We start from the raw sequence: 20936 nt of genomic DNA on the forward strand, positions 1-20936 counted from the left end.
GCCCAAGAGCTCCTATCCTAGGCAATTTGTCCACAAATATAAAGAATTTTGGATAACTTGGCATTTAATATTATTAACTTGCCGCAAATCTTAACCTGCTATTTAATCTATTATTAGGTTACTCCCTCTGTCCCAAAAAAACTTGATCCTGCAGGATGTTTGTTTACCATGTGGAGTTCTGTTCTAATAGCAATGTTGTAAATTCGTGATCAGTGTAGACCTCTTAGATGCTTGGTTCAGTTAATAGGATATCGGTTCTTTCTATTATATGGTGGTTCATTGTTTTTCCATGTAAGTTGGTGTTCACAGTTCCAGCTCAATTGGTCCAGCTCTCGCAACCCTTGTCTGGTTCAAGTCTCCGAGTTGGATGTACAAATTTTTTGCATTGTTGCCAATGCAAGGTGGTAATCCATGTAGCTAACATCTATTTGAATCCTCTTTTCCAAGCAGCGATCCATCCTGATGCTGCTCTTCGTGAACTACCTTGGACACTGAAACTGTGAGCTCGTCACCAACCTGCTCTTATCCGTGGGAGTAAGTTGTTGTTCCTGTTGTTTGCACAGATGCGTCGAGGTCATCATTAATGTTCAGCTTTGCGTTCAGGTTGTCATGGATAGATGTTACAAGTTGTCGATGCTTTGGTGAAGAGGCTCCTACATTGTACATGCAAGTGGATGCCGCCAGGTCCCAGTGAAGAGGATTAACAACGAGGGTGTTCGGATGGTCGTCAACAACAGTAAGTAAAACAACGGCTGAACCTGTTATTTTTTGTTTTTAAAATGCACATGATGCGAATATAGCTTCAGACCCAACTCAAAGATCAAAAGTTTTGCGTGGTGTATCAATATTCCAGCCATTGTTTTCCAGCTAATTTGCATTATAAGATTTCCCAGTCATGATACTTAATTATATGTTTGTGTATGTCCCTTTAGTACTGCATAGAATTATCAAATTGTGTTATCTCTGTTTTCTTATCACTTTTGGGTGCAATTACAGCCTCACAATTCACGTGAAACTTTTGTTGATCCTTGTTTGATTAAAAATCGAATGTTACCATGTAAAATTAGACTTTATTAAATTCAGCCTAATTCTGAGCTTAAAAGGCCAGCGTAGTTCTGATGACCTCTACTGTTCTCTACCTGTGCAGAGAGATTTCGAGGAAGATTGTTCAGTGGAGATGGATAAGGGCCTCAAGAATGGTGTGGTGGGAGTGAGAAGGCAAGGAGATAGGATTATCTTAGTCAAGCTTGTCGTTGGTGATATGGTCTTGAACGTAATTAGTGCGTATGCCCCCCAAGTAGGCCTCGACGAGAGTGCTAAGAGACAGTTCTGGGAAGACTTAGATGGCCTGGTTAGAGCTATATCTAGTAGTGAGAAGCTTTTTATAGGAGAAGATCTTAATGAGCATGTAGGTACTACAAGCGCAGGTTTCGAGGCAGTTAATGGAGGTTTTGGGTATGGTAGTAGGAATCAGGAGGGGGAGGAAATTCTGGACTTCGCGGTAGCTTTTGACCTGATGATAGCCAACACTTTCTTTAGAAAGAGAGAATCTCATCTAGTGACCTTCAGTAGCGGACAACACTATAGCCAGATTGACTTTGTCCTCGCAAGAAGAAAGGACAAACGAGCATGCTTGGATTGCAAGGTGATACCAGGGGAGTGTGTTGTTTCTCAACATAAGCTTTTGGTGGCAGATTTTCGTTTTCAAGTACGTGCCCGTAGGGATAAACAAGCTAAGATTGAAAGAACAAAGTGGTGGAAACTGAAAGGAGAGACGTCAGAGGTATTCAGGGAAAGGGTTATCAAAGAGGGCTCTTGGAAGGAAGAAGACGACATAAACAACATGTGGGACAAGATGGCAACCAACATTTGGAAGGTGGCCTCAGAGGTGTGTGGAGTAACCAAAGGAAGTGGACACGAGGCTAAAGATACTTGGTGGTGGAACGAGGAAGTCCAAAGGGCTATTAAGGAGAAGAAAGAATGCTATAGACGCTTGTACCATGACAGGAGTGTGGACAACATAGAGAAGTACAAGGTGGCAAAGAAGACTGCAAAGCGAGCTGTAAGTGTGGTAAAGGGTAGAGCGTACGAGGATCTTTACCAACATTTGAGTACGAAGGAAGAAGAGAAGGACATTTATAGGATGGCTAGGGTTCGTGAGAGAAAGACAAGGGACTTCAACCAAGTTAAGTGCATTAAGGATGAAAGGGAGTATCTTTTGGTGAAGGAGGATGAGATCCGACATCGATGGCAAGAGTATTTTGATAAATTGTTCAATGGTGAGAATATGGACACAACATTTCAGTTGGATGACTCTTTTGATGACACCAATAGGCGCTTTGTGCGGAGAATCCAAGAATCTGAGGTCAGAGAGGCGTTGAAAAGGATGAAAGGAGGTAAGGCGATGGGACTGGATGGTATCCCAATCGAGGTGTGGAGATGCCTCGGGGACATAGCTATAGTATGGCTAACCAAGTTGTTCAACCATATTTTTCGATCGAACAAGATGCCTGATGAGTGGAGGAGAAGTATATTGGTACCGATCTACAAGAATAAAGGGGATATTCAAAGTTGTACGAATTACCAGGGAATTAAGTTGATGAGCCATACTATGAAGCTATGGGAGAGAGTTATCGAGCATCGCTTGAGAGCAATAACGCGGGTCTCTATGAACCAATTTGGTTTCATGCCCGGAAGGTCAACCATGGAAGCCATTTTCTTAATAAGACAAGTTATGGAGCGGTATAGGGAGAAGAAGAAGGACCTACACATGGTTTTTATTGACTTGGAGAAGGCTTATGATAAAATACCAAGGAATGTTATGTGGTGGGCTTTGGACAAACATAAAGTCCCAACGAAGTACGTCGGGCTCATTAAGGACATATACAACAATGTTGTGACTAGAGTTCGAACAAGTGATGGAGACACGGATGACTTCCCGATTAGGATAGGACTACATCAAGGGTCAGCTTTGAGCCCTTATTTGTTTGCTTTAGTGATGGATGAGGTCACAAGAGACATACAAGGGGATATTCCTTGGTGTATGCTTTTCGTGGACGATGTAGTGCTAGTTGATGAAAGTCGGACAGGAGTGAATCAGAAACTGGAGTTATGGCGGGAGACTTTGGAGTCCAAAGGTTTTAGACTCAGTAGAACTAAAACTGAGTATATGAGATGTGACTTCGGCACTACTACTCGGGAGGAGGAAGATGTTAGTTTGGAAGGTCAAGTAGTGCCTAGGAAGGATACCTTTCGATATTTAGGATCAATGCTATAGAGGAACAGGGATATTGATGAAGATGTTAGCCATAGAATCAAAGCAGGGTGGATGAAGTGGCGGCAAGCGTCTGGTGTCCTATATGACAAAAGGGTACCACAGAAGCTAAAAGGCAAGTTTTATAGGACGACGATTAGACCTGCTATGTTGTATGGTGCAGAATGTTGGCCTACGAAAAGACGACATGTTCAACAGTTAAGTGTTGCGGAAATGCGTATGTTGCGTTGGATTTACGGTCATACAAGAAGGGATCGAGTTCGGAACGATGATATACGTGATAGATTAGGGGTAGCGCCAATTGAAGAAAAGCTTGTCCAACACCGGTTGAGATGGTTTGGACATGTGCAACGGAGACCTCCAGAGGCACCGGTGCGTAGTGGAATCCTAAGCCAGGATAGTAACGTGAAGAGAGGCAGCGGAAGACCGAAGTTGACTTGGGTAGAGGCAATAAAAGGAGACTTGAAAGGATGGAATATACCCAAAGACTTAGCCTTAGATAGGAGTGCTTGGAAGACAGCTATTCACGTGCCTGAACCTTGATTGCTTCTGATGGGTTTCAACTCTAGCCTACCCCAACTTGTTTGGGACTTAAAGGCTTTGTTGTTGTTGTTGTTGTATTGTTCAGTGGAGATGGACCTGACCATGGCAGGAGTAAGTGGTACCTGTGGGAAGCAGGATGACTGCTGGGAATCCAAGAGTAGCGGCACCTTTTCTGTCAGTGGTGATTCCCTACCGTTCACTGCAAAACTTGAATATGGCTCCTGTCGTATATTTTTCTGTGGTGGATATTTTTCGAAACATATTTACCGACCAGTACACTTTGTGTAATGAAACAGAAAAGACAGAATATGTAATGGAAATTGAAAGCAAACACGATCTTAGGAGGAGCTGTTGATGTTCCATTTTTTACAGCTTCCTTCTCTAGCCTTGCTGATGCTACAGTGTGCTTCAAGGTTACTTGGTGGTTGCTCTACTTCTGTTAACATGGTTAGAAGATTAGATAGAGCACTGCAATTTGTACAGCCATTCAGGGTTATAGATTTTTCAATTTTCCTTTCGCCTCTGTTTTCTTAGGTGAGGCTCATTTCCGCTTCCCCATCTCTCTGGACACTATAGTCCCTACACATTGTTTTCTTATCTATCTACTAATTCTTCTTTAATGGCGATTTTACATTGCCTCGATCCATGTCATGCACAAAAGCAAGCTTATTCATTTCTGCTTTCCTGCTGTTAGTGGGGTTTCAGATATTAGGTTACATAGCGCGAGGGGCAGATCCAAAGGGGGGGCTGCCGGGGCTACAGCCCCCCCTAGTGAGCCTGATTTCTTCATTAGACCACGGTTACTTAGCCTCAAATCACCATTAATCTCTAGCTCTAGCCCTAAATCTTCATTATTTAGACCCCCCCCCCCCCCCTTGTTCCCATCCTGCATCCGCCACTAGCGCGAGCATATGTAACAGTGATGGTACTAGAGTGTTTTTAAAGCTGAAACATCAGGTTGTGTATCTACAGCTTGGCAAAGAATTTCTCAGGACTCTTCACTATCTTATATGTTAATTCAAACTTACAGACTCCCTTTGTTGGTTTTGAGGTTTTGTCGTTTTCTCTTTTTTCCCCTTTTTTTGATTGCCATATTTCTCATTCAAAGACCTTATGATTTATTACTTGGAATTGTCATTGCCTGCTTTTACCTTCCATATGGTTTCTTGGCCTATGAAGTTACTGAAGATGGTTCGCCTCTATATACGGTGCTAGAGCCTTGTTCTTTCCTTCAGTGCATATGTTGTCTTCTCACATTGATTTTACGACTGTAATGACTTAGCCCGTATAGGATTATCCCATAGAGGAGTGAGTTATGCTTAAATAAAATGTGTGAACTACAACATGTTCAGATATGGAACATGGTGCAGTCCTGTATGGGCGCACCTGTGCTTTGTTCGTGCCCAGATCTTTTTGGTTAGATTTCGTACTATGTGCACATCAGTTGTTTGTGTTCAGATATGGAACATGGTGCAGTCCTGTATGGGCGCACCTGTGCTTTGTTCGTGCCCAGATCTTTTTGGTTAGATTTCGTTCCATATGTGCACATCAGTTGTTTGTGCAAATGACTGATTAGTTGGCCTGCAAAGACAACAACATATCAGATTTTTGTTCCCACCTGGCTTCTTTACTAGGTCAACTATATTGTGTTTCCTGTTCTTGGTGGTACAGTTGGTTGCTCATCCCTTTTGTTAAATTTCCTGGTTAACTACACTATACCTTTCTTGGGAAAACTATGCATCATTTCACTGGATGAATACCAAGATTATTTTGTTGGATAACGTATGATGTTCACTGGATGAATATAACAGTTTCTGCTTTCCCTTTTGGCTTCTACCAACAAGATGTGTTTAAGTCATACTATCAATTAAGCGAATTAGAATTTGGATTCATACATGGGATTACTGTTTACTTTTGTGGTTATTGCCCTCTGATCCTGAACACTTAGGCAATTGCTTGATTGAAATTTCCATTTTTTTTTACCATTAACATCCATGTTAAAAATGTCAGTTGTTGTTGATATAAAAAAAATGTCAGTTGTTACCTTTCTCTGATTACTTGGTACTATTTATTTTGGACTATTGCTCTTTGATTAGCTACAAATTCTGGTTTAGTGTGTACAGAGAACTGGCATTTTATATGAAGGTTTATCAGTTGCCTTATTTTCTTTATATAACCTGACACGGCTAATAGATTGGCCTATTTTTCAATTTTTATTTCTATTTTTTTTAGCGTAAAATACAGCAGGGGAGGCCTCCACTGTAGAGATTTATTAGAAAAAAAAAAGAGGCACTGTACAAAAGGTGGGCTTTGCCCAAGCCGAGACCTGCAAAACTAGGAGAGGGAATCTATACAAAGAAGGAACTCGTGACGTTTGTTATCACAAAATCTACAAGCCTGCAATCTGGCCTCTTCACAGAAGAGGCGCTTCCAAGACTCCAGGGAAGTATTAATGAGTCCTTTATCACTCTCATTCCTAAGGTTGATGACCCTTCCAGAGTGACAGATTTTAGGCCAATATCACTTTTGAACACCTCTGTCAAGGCACTTAACAAGATATTGACAAATAGACTCCAACCCTTCATCACAAGACTTGTCCACAAGAATCAATATGGCTTCATTAAGTCAAGAACAATTCAAGATTGCTTGGCATGGACTTTTGAGTATCTGCATATCTGTCATAAAAGCAAGAAGGAGATGATCATATTAAAACTGGATTTTGAGAAGGCATTTAACAAGATTGAACACAAAGCTATGATTGAGATCATGAGAGCAAAGGGCTTTGGGGAAAGGTGGCTCTCCTGGATGAACTCCATCTTCAGTTCTGGTACATCTTCTGTCTTACTAAATGGAGTGCCTGGAAAGGTATTTCACTGCAGAAGGGGGGTCAGGCAGGGTGACCCCCTTTCTCCCTTGTTATTTGTATTAGCTGCAGATCTCCTCCAGTCAGTTATCAACAGAGCCAAAGAGCTTGGCCTCCTCAGATTACCAATTCCCTTGCAGTGCTCCAGTGATTTTCCAGTTTTGCAATATGCAGATGACACCCTTATTATCATGGAGGGATGTGCTAGACAGCTCTTCTTTTTGAAAGCATTGCTCAGTTCCTTCTCTGAATCCACAGGGCTAAGAGTTAACTTTTAGAAGTCCACGATGGTTCCAATCAATATTTCTCAAGAAAAGCTCAGCCACCTAGCCAGGACTTTTGGCTGCTCAACTGGTTCACTGCCTTTCACATATCTTGGGCTGCCTCTGGGTCTGACAAAGCCAAAAGTGGAAGAGTTCTTGCCAATTGTCAGTAGATGTGAAAGGAGATTGGTCAGTACATCAATTTTTCTTTCACAAGCTGGGAGATTACAGCTGACAAACTCTGTCTTTTCTGCTCTTCCAACCTTCTCCATGAGCACCTTTTTCATGCATGTCACTGTCATAGAACAGATAGATAAATATAGGAAGAATTGTCTGTGGAGAGGCTCTGATGAAAGCAATAGAATCAATGCAAAGGCTGCCTGGCCTTTAGTCACAAAGCCAAAACTTGAGGGTGGTCTGGGAGTTCTAGATTTGAAGACACAGAATGAGGCTTTGCTGATTAAGAACTTGCACAAGTTCTTCAACAAAACTGACATTCCTTGGGTACAGTTGATATGGGAAAAATATTTTAGTAATGGCAGACTCCCTAACCATACCAAAAAAGGATCCTTTTGGTGGAGAGATGTTCTCAAACTCTTGGACAAATTTAAGGGTATAGCCATAGTCTATATTCAATCTGGTGCCTCATGTTTATTCTGGGATGATCTTTGGCTGGGTCAAGTACCAAAACATGCCTTCCCTGAACTCTATTCTTTTGCTAAAAACCCAAATATGACAGTTGAAGCTACCAAAGCCAGTCAGTCCTTAATTCAGAACTTTCATCTGCCATTATCAACTGAGGCTTACCAGCAGTTCATTCAGCTTGAGGAGATAGTAAACAACTTTCAGCCATCAGGAATCAGTAATACCTGGTCTTACATCTGGGGCAGCCAAATTTTTTCATGTGCAAAAGCCTATAAGCAGCTCTCGGGTTCAGCATCAGTACACCCAGTCTTCAGTTGGATCTGGAAATCCTCTTGCCAACACAAACATAAAGTCTTCTTCTGGCTTTTGGCACAAGATAGGCTTAGCACAAGGAACATTCTAAGAAGGAAGAGCATGTTCCTGCAATCTTATAACTGTGTTTTGTGTGACAATGCAGTTGAAGAGACAGTTGATCATTTGTTTCTACATTGTGATCTGGCAAGAGAGTGTTGGAACTTGATTGGCTTGACAGTACCCCAATCTCAGGGGCCTTTCCAGATATTGGAGGATTTCAAAGGCCAACTCAATGTTCCCTTTTTCATGGAAATTATTATCCTTATGTGTTGGAGCATCTGGTCAGTGAGAAATAACCTAATTTTCAGAGGAGAAGAGGCAACTTCACAGCAATGCAAGCATATCTTCAGAAATGTCTTTGGCCTAGTTATACTTCGTGCAAAGAAAAAGTACCTACCCCAGATTAGTTCATGGCTAGAGCAGATTGTGTAATCCTGTTTATTTTCTTGTCTCCTTTTTTGTTTCTTGAGCTTTTCTGCCCTCCGCAGCTTGTATTTTGTGGCTCCTGAACATTCTGTTTTGTTTGTTTTTTGCTAATAAATTTCAGTAGGGGCGCAAGCCCCTCCTGTTCGTTAAAAAAAAAAAATTGTATCCTAAATCCATTCGTGGCTGCCGGTGATGAGCCGGCGAACCAAGCGTCAGATGGCTCCGCCACCAGATCAGGACAGACCTGCTCCTACTCCTGCTCCTGCATATCAGACCGGATCTGCTCCTGCTCCTACACTTCATTCATCTGCTCATATTCCTGCGCTTCTTTGTGGTGGTGCTACTGTTCCTACACCAGGAGGCCAATCAGATAATCCACTTGGAGATTTATTTCTTTATACAAGATTACTTGTAGATCCATGTTAGCTGTGCAAAATCTGTTCACGCTTCCTCCTATGTACCTTTGCAAAATCCCCATGGTCTAGCCCTACATGGCTTATGTTGCCCTCTTGTTTTTTTTTCCTCGATAATTTTTTTTTCTCTCAACTGATGGTATGATGCCATGACTGCTCTACAGCATGGTGGTCTGGACCTTTACCACAAGCCACATCGTTAGGGGTCACATCCCCAAATTGGTAAGAGTCTCATTTTGTTGTACTTGCAGCCTGAATGATTGTTCCAAGTTTTAACAGTAGCCAATATGTTTTGTGTGCTTTACTGCTAGAAATAGTTAGTTTAGTAGTTGTATTAGTTCCAGTAGAAGTAACACTGATGTTTTGTGGGTTGCTTGATTTTTCAGTGGTATGGATTACTATCCACCTGGCAGTATGAGCTTTTTCCAAACTGGACAGCAACCATTCATTCCTCATGTTTCGGCACCATTGACCACCTATGGGAAAGGAGTCTCAATTAGCACCACAAAGTAGTGACTCAGGAAACCAAAATGCTAAAAAAGATCGAAAGGCAAAACTATCAACTTAGATGATGGAAACAATGTCAGGACAGGACTGCAAAGCGATAGTATTTGATAAAGAGGAGGACAAGAGGCTAGTAAGTAAAATTTTATCACTAACTTTTGCACTGATCGCTGGCTTTCTTTTTGTACCTTCACAAATATATGAACTTACAACTAATCATGTATGCTAAATTCAGGTCAGTGCATGGCTGACTCACTCGAATGACCCAATCAATGGGAAATGCAAGAAAAATGAGAGCTACTGGGGTGATGTACATGAACTATACAATAGCACTACACCTACAAACCGAAGAAGAGGTGATACATCTCAAAGATTGCTGGCAAAAAATTAAGAGATGGGTGGGATTTTTCTATGCTTGTTGGAAGAAGGCTACCTCAGTTTATCTTAGCGGATATTCAGATGACCAGATAAGAGACATGGCTAAGCAGTTTTATTTGGATGACTATCCTAAGGAAGGCACATTCACAGTTTTACACTGCTGGAAGGTTCTTCGTGATGAACCCAAGTGGCATGTAGTCTTGGAAGAACTTGAAAAACCAAATAAAAGGAGTTTGGATGGTGAAGATGAGGCAATTGACATCTCAGGGACGCCAAAAGGTGTAGGAGAAAAGGAACGTCCTATAGGGACAAAACAAGCTAAGAAACAACGCACAATGGTAAAGGTAGAGTCAACGATGATAATGCCGGTTTAGATGAAGACTTGATTAAATTCTTTGACATTCAAGCTGCAGCAAAAAAAAAACGACAGGAATACTTCTTAGAGGCCCAGGAACGCAATTCTGATAGGCAGGTTGAAACACTAAGGCTTAGGAGGGAGGCTGCTTTACTGGAATGAGTATGGACACTAGGAAGATGACAGAGGATATTAGGGCTGAGCATGTGATTGGCCTGAAGATTCTAAGGGACAAGTTAGCTGGCAACAGTAACTAAGGTAGTTTGTTTTTTTGTTGACTGCTATTTTTGCTTACATTCAATCAACATGTAGTATAAATGCATTGGGAATTATATTGAGTAAGCTGACTTACCATTTGTTTCCTTTTTTTCAGAATCGTTGATATGAGGTTGATTGGCATTTCTAGCATGCTCTGACGGAGATTGTTGGTTCAGAGATGACTTTTGGTTTTTGGTGCTTCTTCAATGATGCAGCTAGCTGTTCAATTTGCTTTTGTAGCCTGAAATATAATAAACATGTTTGGCTTGTGTCGTGGTTATTAATTAGTTCATCATGTAGTAACCGTTTGGACATTTTTATTTTATTGTTCTGTTCAAAGCGTTGTCCATGTCGTCGTGGCAGTGTATTTGCTATCAGTTTGGTTATCTTTAGCGAGAGGTTTACCTGTGTACCATTATAAAAGATGGTCATTATCTATATGCCACTAAAAAGTTTGAGCACACCTAGGTGCCACTGGCTGAATTTTTTTTTTGTCGCTCGAGCCATTCCGTCTCCCTTCTATTTGGTTTTCACGGGACAGGGCAGATAAATAGTCCAAAATACTACAGTGGCTGTCTCTCTCCCAACCCCGTCTCTCCGTGGCCCTTTCTCGAGGCGGCGGGAGCGGCATGGACGAGGTCAGGAACGCGACCGCTGCCCGGCACACGACCGTGGCCCGCTACACGTGCGCCCGGCGTGCATGCTCTCGGGTTGGCCGGGCGGCATGGAGCTCGTGTACGTGCGAAGATAGCTCCATGGTCAGCAGAACCTCCACTGCACCCTGCTGAGGAACACTGCGAGGCTAAACACCATCATGCAGACATCCCTGGCTGAGGAAAACCGCGTACGTAAGCGTGCTGAACACTTGCAGCCGCGCCGGGCTGCTCGACGAGGACGGGCTGCGGTGCTTCAACGGCATGTGGCTGGAGCACAAGGTCGCGCCCAACGCGCAATGCCCAACGGCTGCATGGTGGACCTGATGGCCCGCGCCGAAGGCTGGACGGACGCGCCCGACGTACTTAGCAACCGCTGCTAGTCATGGACGTCCAACCCGAGGCCCAAGTACCCGCAGTCACTGGCGCACGTGCGCGCTCTCCTCTGCGTGCTGGACGAGCTGCTGCACCTCACGTTGGCTCAGGCCACGCTAGCCCGCGCCGCCGTCGACGCTGAAGGTCTGCTGGACGGCTTCCTCGTCCTGGCTGACGCCTTCGGCACGTTCCTCGCGGTGCTGGTCGCGCTCCGGCAACACGCGAGGAGCTCCACGCCGCCGTGCGCAGGCGCGACACCGCCAAGCTGGCCTCGGCTGCGCGTGCAGAGGTAGGATGGGAGGGGCCTCGAGCAGCTCACCGCCGCCTTGGCGCACGAGGGCGCCAGGCAGGCGCGCGGCGTGCCCGCAGAGGCCGAGCCGCCGAGGTCGCGATCGCGAGGACCATCGCCGAGGCCGTCAACAACACCGCTGCGGATTCCTCGGTGGCGGCCACTGCTGCTGGTGGGGAGGGTGGTGGACATGGTTGGGGCGGTCGTACTTGCCGTGTGCATCCTCCCGTCATCGTCACGGTGGGCGTCGCCAAGACGGAGTTCATCGTCGCCAAGATGACGCATGGGCACGACGGCCCTTGGTGAGGTGGAGCTCGGCGATGCCGAGCGGCTAGAGCACAAGAGGCTAGCGTCGAAGGACGAGGAGTGGCACGGAAGGAAATTGAACAAAATTAGAAATCCAACTGAATTGGGGGGCAAAATGGTCATTTCATCCACTGTTTGACACTGTCACCCACGAAAATGGACCGAATGGCTTGTGCGACAAAAAAGTTCCGGTCAGTGACACCTAGATGCGCTCCAACTTTTTAGTGATATTTTATAATGATACATAGAGATGGTCGTTACTTAGAGACCACTAAAAAAGTTGGAGCGCACTTAAATGACATATTTTTTCAAATGAGATGTTTATTGCTATATGTTACGAAGCCTCCACAAAGATGATGCATAGCATTATCCGTGAAGTATTAAAAATATAAATAGCTAGCATTATAGATAGCTCTCTGGACTGCTAGCTTTTTAGTGCATGACGTGGACGTCTCCTAGCTAGTAAATAGCTAGGACTGTTGATGCCCTGAGGGTAAGTGCCTCAAATAAGACAATGGCTATATCGGAAGCAACGACAATGATATACGGCGGGTGTCCGGACAGTGACGGATGCACCTTATCTGTGGCGAACCCGACCCACCCATGCCGCACGCCGCCTCCTGCACTCCTTATCCTTTCCTCGACCACTCACTCCCGCAGTGCTCACGCCCCTCCCATTCTACTGCCGCCCTGCCCGGCCCAGTGGGACGGACGCCGCGCGCCACGTGCCAACTCGCTGCCACCCTGCCCGCCCGCCAGCGCTTCCTCCCTCCCCCTTCCCACGACCTCCATTGCTACCCCGCGCCCTAGTGACCTGGCTCCCGCTCCCCCCACCGGGTGTCTATCTATTGAGAGGTTCAAAGTGTTGTCTATGTAAACAAACATGCAGGCCTGCCTCGTCTAGGTACAGTGTACTAATCACCAATCACATACCAAATGAACAGAAAGAAGAGCAAAAATCCAGTGTAATCTGTAATCACCCTTTGTTGTATCTCGCCGTGTTGCGCCTGAAGCCGAACAGAAGACAGGATGGCCAGGCGTGGTTTCGCGTCCGCGGCATGTTACCTTCTACGGGCCCTTTCCACCATATCCGCATTTGGAAGCCCCCACCCCCTAGTGTCTTCCTCCAGCACTGGCCTCGTTCATTTCGCTGAAATTTGGCTTATGCTGATGCTTATTCTGATTTGTTGTGAGAGAAAAACACTATTCGTTCGCTGAAAAGTACCGCTGAAATAGTTTCTTTTACAAGATATATTAGTTGGTAGCTCGAGAAGTGAACTGTGACGAGATATATATATATATATATATATATATATATATATATATATATATATATATATATATATATATATATAGCATAGCGGAAGTGGGCAAGGTAAGGGAACTGATGGCGGCTGGCAGCACCACCGTTCGTGTGGAAGACATACATGATGGTGGAGGACCCCGGAACGGACGGGGTGATCAGTTGGGGAAAGGCAACAACAGCTTTCGTCGTCGCCGACCCCTTCGCCTTCTCACAGACGTTGCTCCCCGCGCGCTTCAAGCACAACTTCTCCAGCTTGGTCCACCAGCTCAACAGCTATGTCAGTTAAATATATCACTCTAGCTAGCTACTCCCTCCATTTCAAATTATAAATCACTTTAACTTTTTTTAATACATTCATTTGGTTATGCATCTAGATATAATTTAGAATGGAGGGGGTACTAAATTGATTGACATCTCTCTTCCTTCAAGCTGGGAGTGGGAGAGTGCTGGATCTGTATATACTACTGCAGAATCTCTTGTTGGTTGATGTGAGGTTTTTATTTGGGAGGGAAATGGAAATTGTTTCAGTGAGTGTTTGGCGTGTGTCCAATGCTAGCTCTTGCCATACTGTACTAACGCAAATCTGTAAATGATTTTTGTTGGAGGAAAAAGAAATTTGTAAGCTGGCTAGCTGCAGCAATGAAATTCTCAAAACATTTTTTAATTTTTTGGAGATTGCGACTGAAACTCGTAAACAAACATGGGCAGAGAATAGAGATGGACCGTGGACCGTGGGCCGTGCAATTTTTTTCAATTGCACCCTGAATATGCACGGAGAAATTTTGTTTTGCCCTGTTTTACTATGGATTTCTGCAAGAACCGAAAAGGCTAAAACTATGTACAGGACGTAAGAATTTGTATCTTCGATTTTGATAAACCGCAAGAGCCAAGAACCGTACTAGTAGTAGTTCGCTGCCATGATTCAGATTGTGCTATTTTGGCTCCACACAACAGGGCTTCCGCAAGGTTGATCCGGACCGGTGGGAGTTCGCGCACGCGTCGTTCCTGCGCGGCCAGACCCACCTCCTGCGCAACATCGTCCGCCGCGGCAGCAGCACCGCCGCCGGTGCCGGAGGCGGCGGCGGCAAGAGGAAGGACGCAGCGTCCGCCAGCCCCGCCGAGCCCTCCGGCCCCGGGGACGACATGGCCATGGTGGCCACGGAGGTGGTGCGCCTCAAGCAGGAGCAGCGCGCCATCGACGACCGCCGCGTCGCCTCCATGTGGCGCCGCGTGCAGGAGACGGAGCGCTGGCCCAAGCAGATGCTCGCCTTCCTCCTCAAGGTCGTCGGCGACCGCGACAGGCTGCACTGCCTCATCGGCGACGCCGCCGCACCGGACAACGGGTTCACCTCCGGCGCCGCCGCCGAGCCGCCCGTCGCGGAGGGCGGCTAGAAGCGGGCCAGGCTGCTGCTCGACGGTGACAACATGGTGGCGCTCGGCCCCGAGGCCGTCGACTTCGCCGGGTTCTACAGCGGCGGCGGCGGCGTGTTCGGCGACGTCGCCGTGGATGATGCCGCGGGGTCCGCCGGCGCCGGGTGCTCGTTTGCGTTCGGCGGCGGGTACTGATTGACGACGACCATGCGCTGCTGTTTCTGCCGACTGACTTCTTGCCAATGCCATTGCGGCGTGGCCGCAGCTTGGAACGCCCAAGAGGCAAGAGCGGCGGCAGCCGTCGTATGGAATGGAAGCATGGCAGGGGCCTATAGTCAGCCGATGATGGATGATAGTGATGTTATGTTACTATCGTGCAACAATTGTCTTTGTATAAACCGTTTCAAATCAATGAGCAAAGGCGCAGACAAGATGAACATAGAAAAAGGATCTGTGCCTAAGTCCAGAACGAAATTTGTATGTACCAAAAAAAAAGTCAAATAACTTTGGGACAACCAAAGCAGAGGATGCATAAACCTACATTCTATCCCCACACCCCCTCTGCTTGGATCCCCCTTCTCCCCTCTAAACAGACATGGTTGACTAATGAGCAATTTGCACAAACCACAAATACACGAAATCTGCTTCGTTTTCAAACTTTTATTGGCGTTAATTCAAGTCAATCGACATGGCAATGCGTGCTACTACCACTACCTTGATTGATCAAGATAGCATGGCGCACGTGAAATCGTATCGTTTTTTTTTTTTTTTTTTTTTTTTTTTTTTTTTTTTTTTTTTGCATAGACTCTGTTGCCCAATCGCATACTCACAGCCAACAAACGGATACTCACAGCCAATACTGAAGTTTGGCCGCACATCAAAAACAATGCGATGCCGCGGCTGCAATCAAACCATACCAATCGGCGGGTCAGGTACAATAGAAACAATCGTCACTCGTCCTATCAAACCATTACAGTTCGATTATCAGTTAAAAGACACACAACCATCGGTAGTCCCAGAATAGAAAATCGTCACTCATCCTATCAAACAATCGCTTCGGGTGGAGGTGTTGGGGCCGCCGCCGCTGCTTGCTCGTGATCGTGTAGGTCGTGATCAGCACAATGTGCTGAGGCGTAGGCCCTCCTACAAATGATGCAGAACCTGTCTCGGACCTTCAGGTTGGTCGAAGTCACACTGAAGCAACGCGTTGACGACATGAGTATTCTGTCCAAACGGCCTATGAAGAGCCTGACAGCACAAGAACACAAATCGGTACCCAAATTCATAACGATTCAGAACCCAATTCTTTATGCGAACCAACTTACCTTGCATTTCGCACTGCAGTAATGGCTTTTCGCCTTCACAAGGCGACCGCACTGAAAGCATTTGTCCTTAGTCCTCCGGTCTTGCGTTGGCTCGTGCAGCATAATATATTTCCGGCCAGCATGCATCCTTCTCTGAATAAGCTGCCAATTATATCCCATGGCATTGACTTTGATATCTCGAGCATCTACCGCTGCGCCGTCTTTGGTCATACATATCTGTAAAGCAAGGATTATTTGTCTGCCCTTCACACATACACCGTGCTGCCGTGAAAATGGTGGAAGGGTATTCAACTTACCCTGACTATGGCGCCTGGAGCAGCACCGTGATGGAGGTTTTTGTGATTGGGGCAGCATGAAAGACATACCCCAGAGCCACAAATGCTACAAAAAGCCTCCTTCCTACACAGCAAGCCCAGGCCACTCTGTGCTAATGCTACATTATCTGCATGCATGCAAAAGAGCAGCAATACTTAAGGGTCAGCAAGCAATAATCATCATTCCAAATGCAAATGCTAGTGGAAGTCATAGTCGTGATTCATGAATCAAATCTGAGCAAGAGGAATATATAATGACTGATGCCAAACAGAAGCAGTGTTCTGTTCATGCCAAGATTCAGACTAATTCAGTGATTCTATTCTAAATGAGCATTCCAAATCCAAATGCCAAAAGAGCAGCAATTTGGGTCAAGCAAGCAATCAGCAATCTGCATTCCAAATCCATATGCTAGCGGAAGTCATAGTAATGATTCAAGAATCAAATCTTCTTTGCAAGAGGAATTTGTAAACTACCGATGCCAAACAGAAGCAGTGTTCTGTACATGCCAAATTCAGACTAATTCAGTGACTCTATTCTATCATCTATAGAAGTTGTGCAGTTGTACTCCAAGTGTACATAACAGAGCAGTACATATACGGAAGTAATGAACATATTTGTCAATGGTAAGACAAAGGCAATGAATCAGAGAAGCGTGCACATGTCACAAGGATCCCTTGTAATCTGGTCAGACAGTAAGACAGTAAGCATGCCAACTGAAACTGAAAATGCGATCATATCCATCAATTCGGCACAAAGCAGTTCAAATATTACTACTGTTACTAGCATGCACATAGGCCGATATGAATGTTGGCAACGACCTAGCCAGCCTAGGTATGATCACGCACAATTTACAATTGAATGCCGAGCATGCAGACACACAGAGAGCATCAAGTCGAGATTTCCAGCAGCCATGCATGCTGCATTCGATCGATTCAGTAACCGTAGGCAAGGCAAGTGGATGCATCAGAACTGAGCAACTAATGGGGATGTGCATGTGCATACCATCTGGTGTAGAGTCGTTCTCGCCCGAAAGAGTGGGTGGCGGTGGGGGCAGTGCCCAGGCATCGAGCTTCGAGCCCAAAACATTATCTGCATGCATGCAAAAGAGCAGCAATACTTAAGGGTCAGCAAGCAATCATCATTCCAAATCCAAATGCTAGTGGAAGTCATAGTCATGATTCATGAATCAAATATGAGCAAGAGGAATACATAGTGACTAATGCCAAACAGAAGCAGTGTTCTGTTCATGCCAGATTCAGACTATTTAAGTGATTCTATTCTAAATGAGCATTCCAAACCCAAATGCTAAAAGAGCATGCAAAAGAGCAGCAATTAATGGTCAAGCAAGCAATCAACAATCAGCATTCCAAAACAGAATACTCTCGGAAGTTATAGTCATGATTCATGAATCAAATCTTTTTCGCAAGAGGAATATATAAAGAACCGATGCCAAACAGAAGCAGTGTTCTGTACATGCCAAATTCAGACTAATTCAGTGACTCTATTCTATCATCTATACACGCGTGCAGTTGTAATCCTTGCGTACATAATAGAGTAGTACATCTACGAAAGTTATGAACATATTTCTCAATGAGTAGTACATCTACGAAAGTTATGAACATATTTCTCAATGATAAGACAAAGGCATGAATCGGAGAAGCGCACACATGTCACGAGGATCCCTTGCAATCTGGACAAAGACAGTAAGCATGCCAACTAAAACTGGAAATCAACCAGTTCAGATACTACTGTAACTAGCATGCACATAGGCCAATATGAATGTTGGCAACGACCTAACCAGCCTAGGTATGAGTATGATCACGCACAATTTACAGTTGAATGCCGAGCATGCAGACACACAGTGAGCATCAAATCAAGATTTCCAGCAGCCATATGCATGCTGCAATCGATCGATTCGATCAGTAACCGCAGGTAAGGCAAGTGGATGCCTCAGAACTGAGCAACTAGTGGGGATGTACGCGTGCATACCATCTGGTGAAGAGTCGTCGTCGCCAGGAAGCGTGGCTGGCGGTGGCGGTAGCTCCCAGGCATCGACAATGGGGCGGGAGGATGGGAACCTGAGTTGATCACGGTCTATCAGGCATTTCTTGCAGGCGACGACATTCTTCTCGCGCATGTCCAAGCCGAAGAGCTTCGAGCCCGACGACGTAGTGGTCGTTGGGGTCGATGAGGGCGACGTGGGGCACCTCGTCCGGCAGCAGGCCCGCGTCGGTGTAGGTCTTGTTCTCCCAGATTTCGGCGAAGGCCACCTCGTACTCGAACGTCCATGCGTCGGGGCCCTCCGGGTCGTCGAGCGTCCACATCCGGACGGTGGGGTTAGCCGCGGGTACGTCGACGAGCTCGTCGTAGGAGAGGCCGCGGATCTCGACGAAGCGCAGCTTGCCCTCGCTGGGCCTGACGCAGCGGCGCTGGTTGATGAGGGTCCTGATGCGGGGGTCGAAGGCGGCGGCGGTATTCTCCATCGTCTCGCAGGCGGCCGGGAGAGGGAGGAAGCGCAGCTCGGGGCTCTCGGCGAGGGGCGTGCAGGGGTCGCAGAAGAACACGCCATAGGCGAGGGCGAACCACCAGAGGCGGCCGTCGTGGGCGAGCACGCCGGTCTCGGAGAGGGGGTCGCGCATGCGGACCTGTTGCCGCGCCCGGGTGAGCTGTCTGGTGAACCACCGGCCTTCGGCGGTGGAGTAGCACACGAGACCAATCCGGATCCTGTTGGGGTGATCTTCGGAGGTGGTGGGGTGGAGCTGGGCGACCACGTAGTGGCCGTGGTGGTGCGGGTCGGCGATGAGGCCGATGCTGAGGTGGGGGCGGATGTTGAGTCCGGAGGACAGGGGGAGGAAGGTCACGGTACGTCTGTGGGTGTCGCAGAGGAGGAAGTCCGGCCGGTTGCCTTTGACGACCTGGAGGAGGATGCAGGCGGAGCGGTCGGCGGCGAGGATGTAGGCGTACAGCGGCTCATCGTTGCGCCTGGGGTCGGGGGCGACGCGGGGGTGCAGCACTTGCAGGTAGGAGGGCAGCGGCGGGTCGTTGAGGTCGAGCAGCATGTCGGTGCCGACGGCGATCTCCTTGGCCCGCTCGTCGTCGTTGCCGAGGAGGACGGCGACGGAGACGAGCGCCACCCACTTGCGCTGCGGCTCCGACTCGGGCTCCTGCTCCGCTTCCTGGCCGGCACGCGACGACTCCGCCACATCTGGCGCCGACGACGCCATGGCTGGCGGCGAGGCGCTGGACTGGTTGGGGGCGCTTGGGGTGGGAGGGGGGCGAGTCGGTTGTGTTGGTTTGATTTGAATTCGTGATCGGCGCGGCTACTGGCTGCTGGAGGAAGGGGATGAGCTAGGATTTTATAGACGGGGCGGGCGTGGTGCGCTGCGCTGCGCATCCACGGCAGCAGGCGACCGGACCCACGTCCACGGGGGCGTTCATTCCTCTGCTCCAGCAAACAACATTCCCAAGTCCCAACCGCCGCTTGCACAGCACGGAACAGGGTGGGGTCCACGTGAGGTCACCCGAGGAAGGATCTGGATGCACGCGGTAGCGAGGGCGATCGTATCACGAGTGTACCTATCGGCGCTGCTGCTTGTATGCATCCCTCTGATGGGCCGTGCTGTATACGAGTCCATGAGCATTAGTATTTTTTTTTTGACTTGGATTACGGGTGTCTTGTTTTGCTCTCTACACCTAACTAGTGATGGAAAGATTTTGAAGATGAGAAAATGTGTTGGATACGTAGACTACAATATAAGTAATAATGTAGCTAGAAATATGTTGAAGATGTGCATATTACAAGCGTTGGTTTGTACATGGAAGACAATAGATATACGTAGGGTTCTGTAGTATGCTCTGATTGCGTTGGTACTTCAAGCGCTGGTATTGCGTTGGTACCTCAGGTGCTGAAATCACACTGTTGCCCTCATGGTTGTCCTTGTCAGAATCGTGTCAGAAGAACTATTCGAGGAACCCTGTGGAGTATACGGCGACGTTCGCTGGTCCGAGAGTTTCAGACCAGCCGGCTAGAATCCCTCACAAAGCATTGTTCATCAACCAGCCGCTGCAGTGTTTCTGTCTCACAAAGTCAGCTAGTTTCAGCCAAGTTTCAGACCAGCGAACGGGGTGTATAATTGTAATTGACAACTCCCCTTTGCCTCTTGCCATGGCCTAGATCCACCTTGGGAGTAGCTGGCTTCACAACTTTCAGGTTCACGACTTCAGGGAACCAGGTTCTTTGTCTTCCACGGCATGTGCACAACTTACATTGCTCCTGCGGTTATCTAGCGTCCGGACATCCGGCACGAGCGCGCATCCGAACGCACCTCGGGGGCGTTCGATTGTCGTAACAGAACCATCCAATCCCGACCAAATCAATGTAACGATTCAATTCAGAAACAATACGAGCGAACCAAATATCCAGCAGCCCGTCCCACACCACTCGCGCGCGGCCCATCCTCCCCCCCCCCCACCCCCCACGCACCGCCATCTGCGCCACGCCCCCTGTCCCCCACTGCGCCCCGTTTCCCACTGTGCCCCTGTCCTAAAGAGCACGAAACACTTTCAAGTGCAGCATCACAAATTATGTAAACTATGTAGTGAACCATTAAAATATAAATACTGCAACATCGCAAAACTATATAGTGCAACATTGAAAATGTGTACTGCAACATCGAAAATTATGTACTGCAACAATAAAAAAATATGAACTGTGACATCT

The 20936-nt window shown here is 46.8% G+C and overlaps 3 pseudogenes; 1 reads left to right on the forward strand and 2 right to left on the reverse strand.

The window, feature by feature from the left end:
* The first annotated feature begins 11000 nt into the window (after positions 1-11000).
* On the forward strand, positions 11001-14771 carry LOC136526200 (heat stress transcription factor C-2b-like; annotated as a pseudogene).
* Positions 14772-15606: 835 nt separating this feature from the next.
* On the reverse strand, positions 15607-17927 carry LOC136526201 (uncharacterized; annotated as a pseudogene).
* Positions 17928-18089: 162 nt separating this feature from the next.
* On the reverse strand, positions 18090-19440 carry LOC136526202 (uncharacterized; annotated as a pseudogene).
* Between the last annotated feature and the right edge of the window lie 1496 nt (positions 19441-20936).

Source organism: Miscanthus floridulus, chromosome 19 (assembly GCF_019320115.1).
Source record: "Miscanthus floridulus cultivar M001 chromosome 19, ASM1932011v1, whole genome shotgun sequence".
Lineage (NCBI taxonomy): Eukaryota > Viridiplantae > Streptophyta > Magnoliopsida > Poales > Poaceae > Miscanthus > Miscanthus floridulus.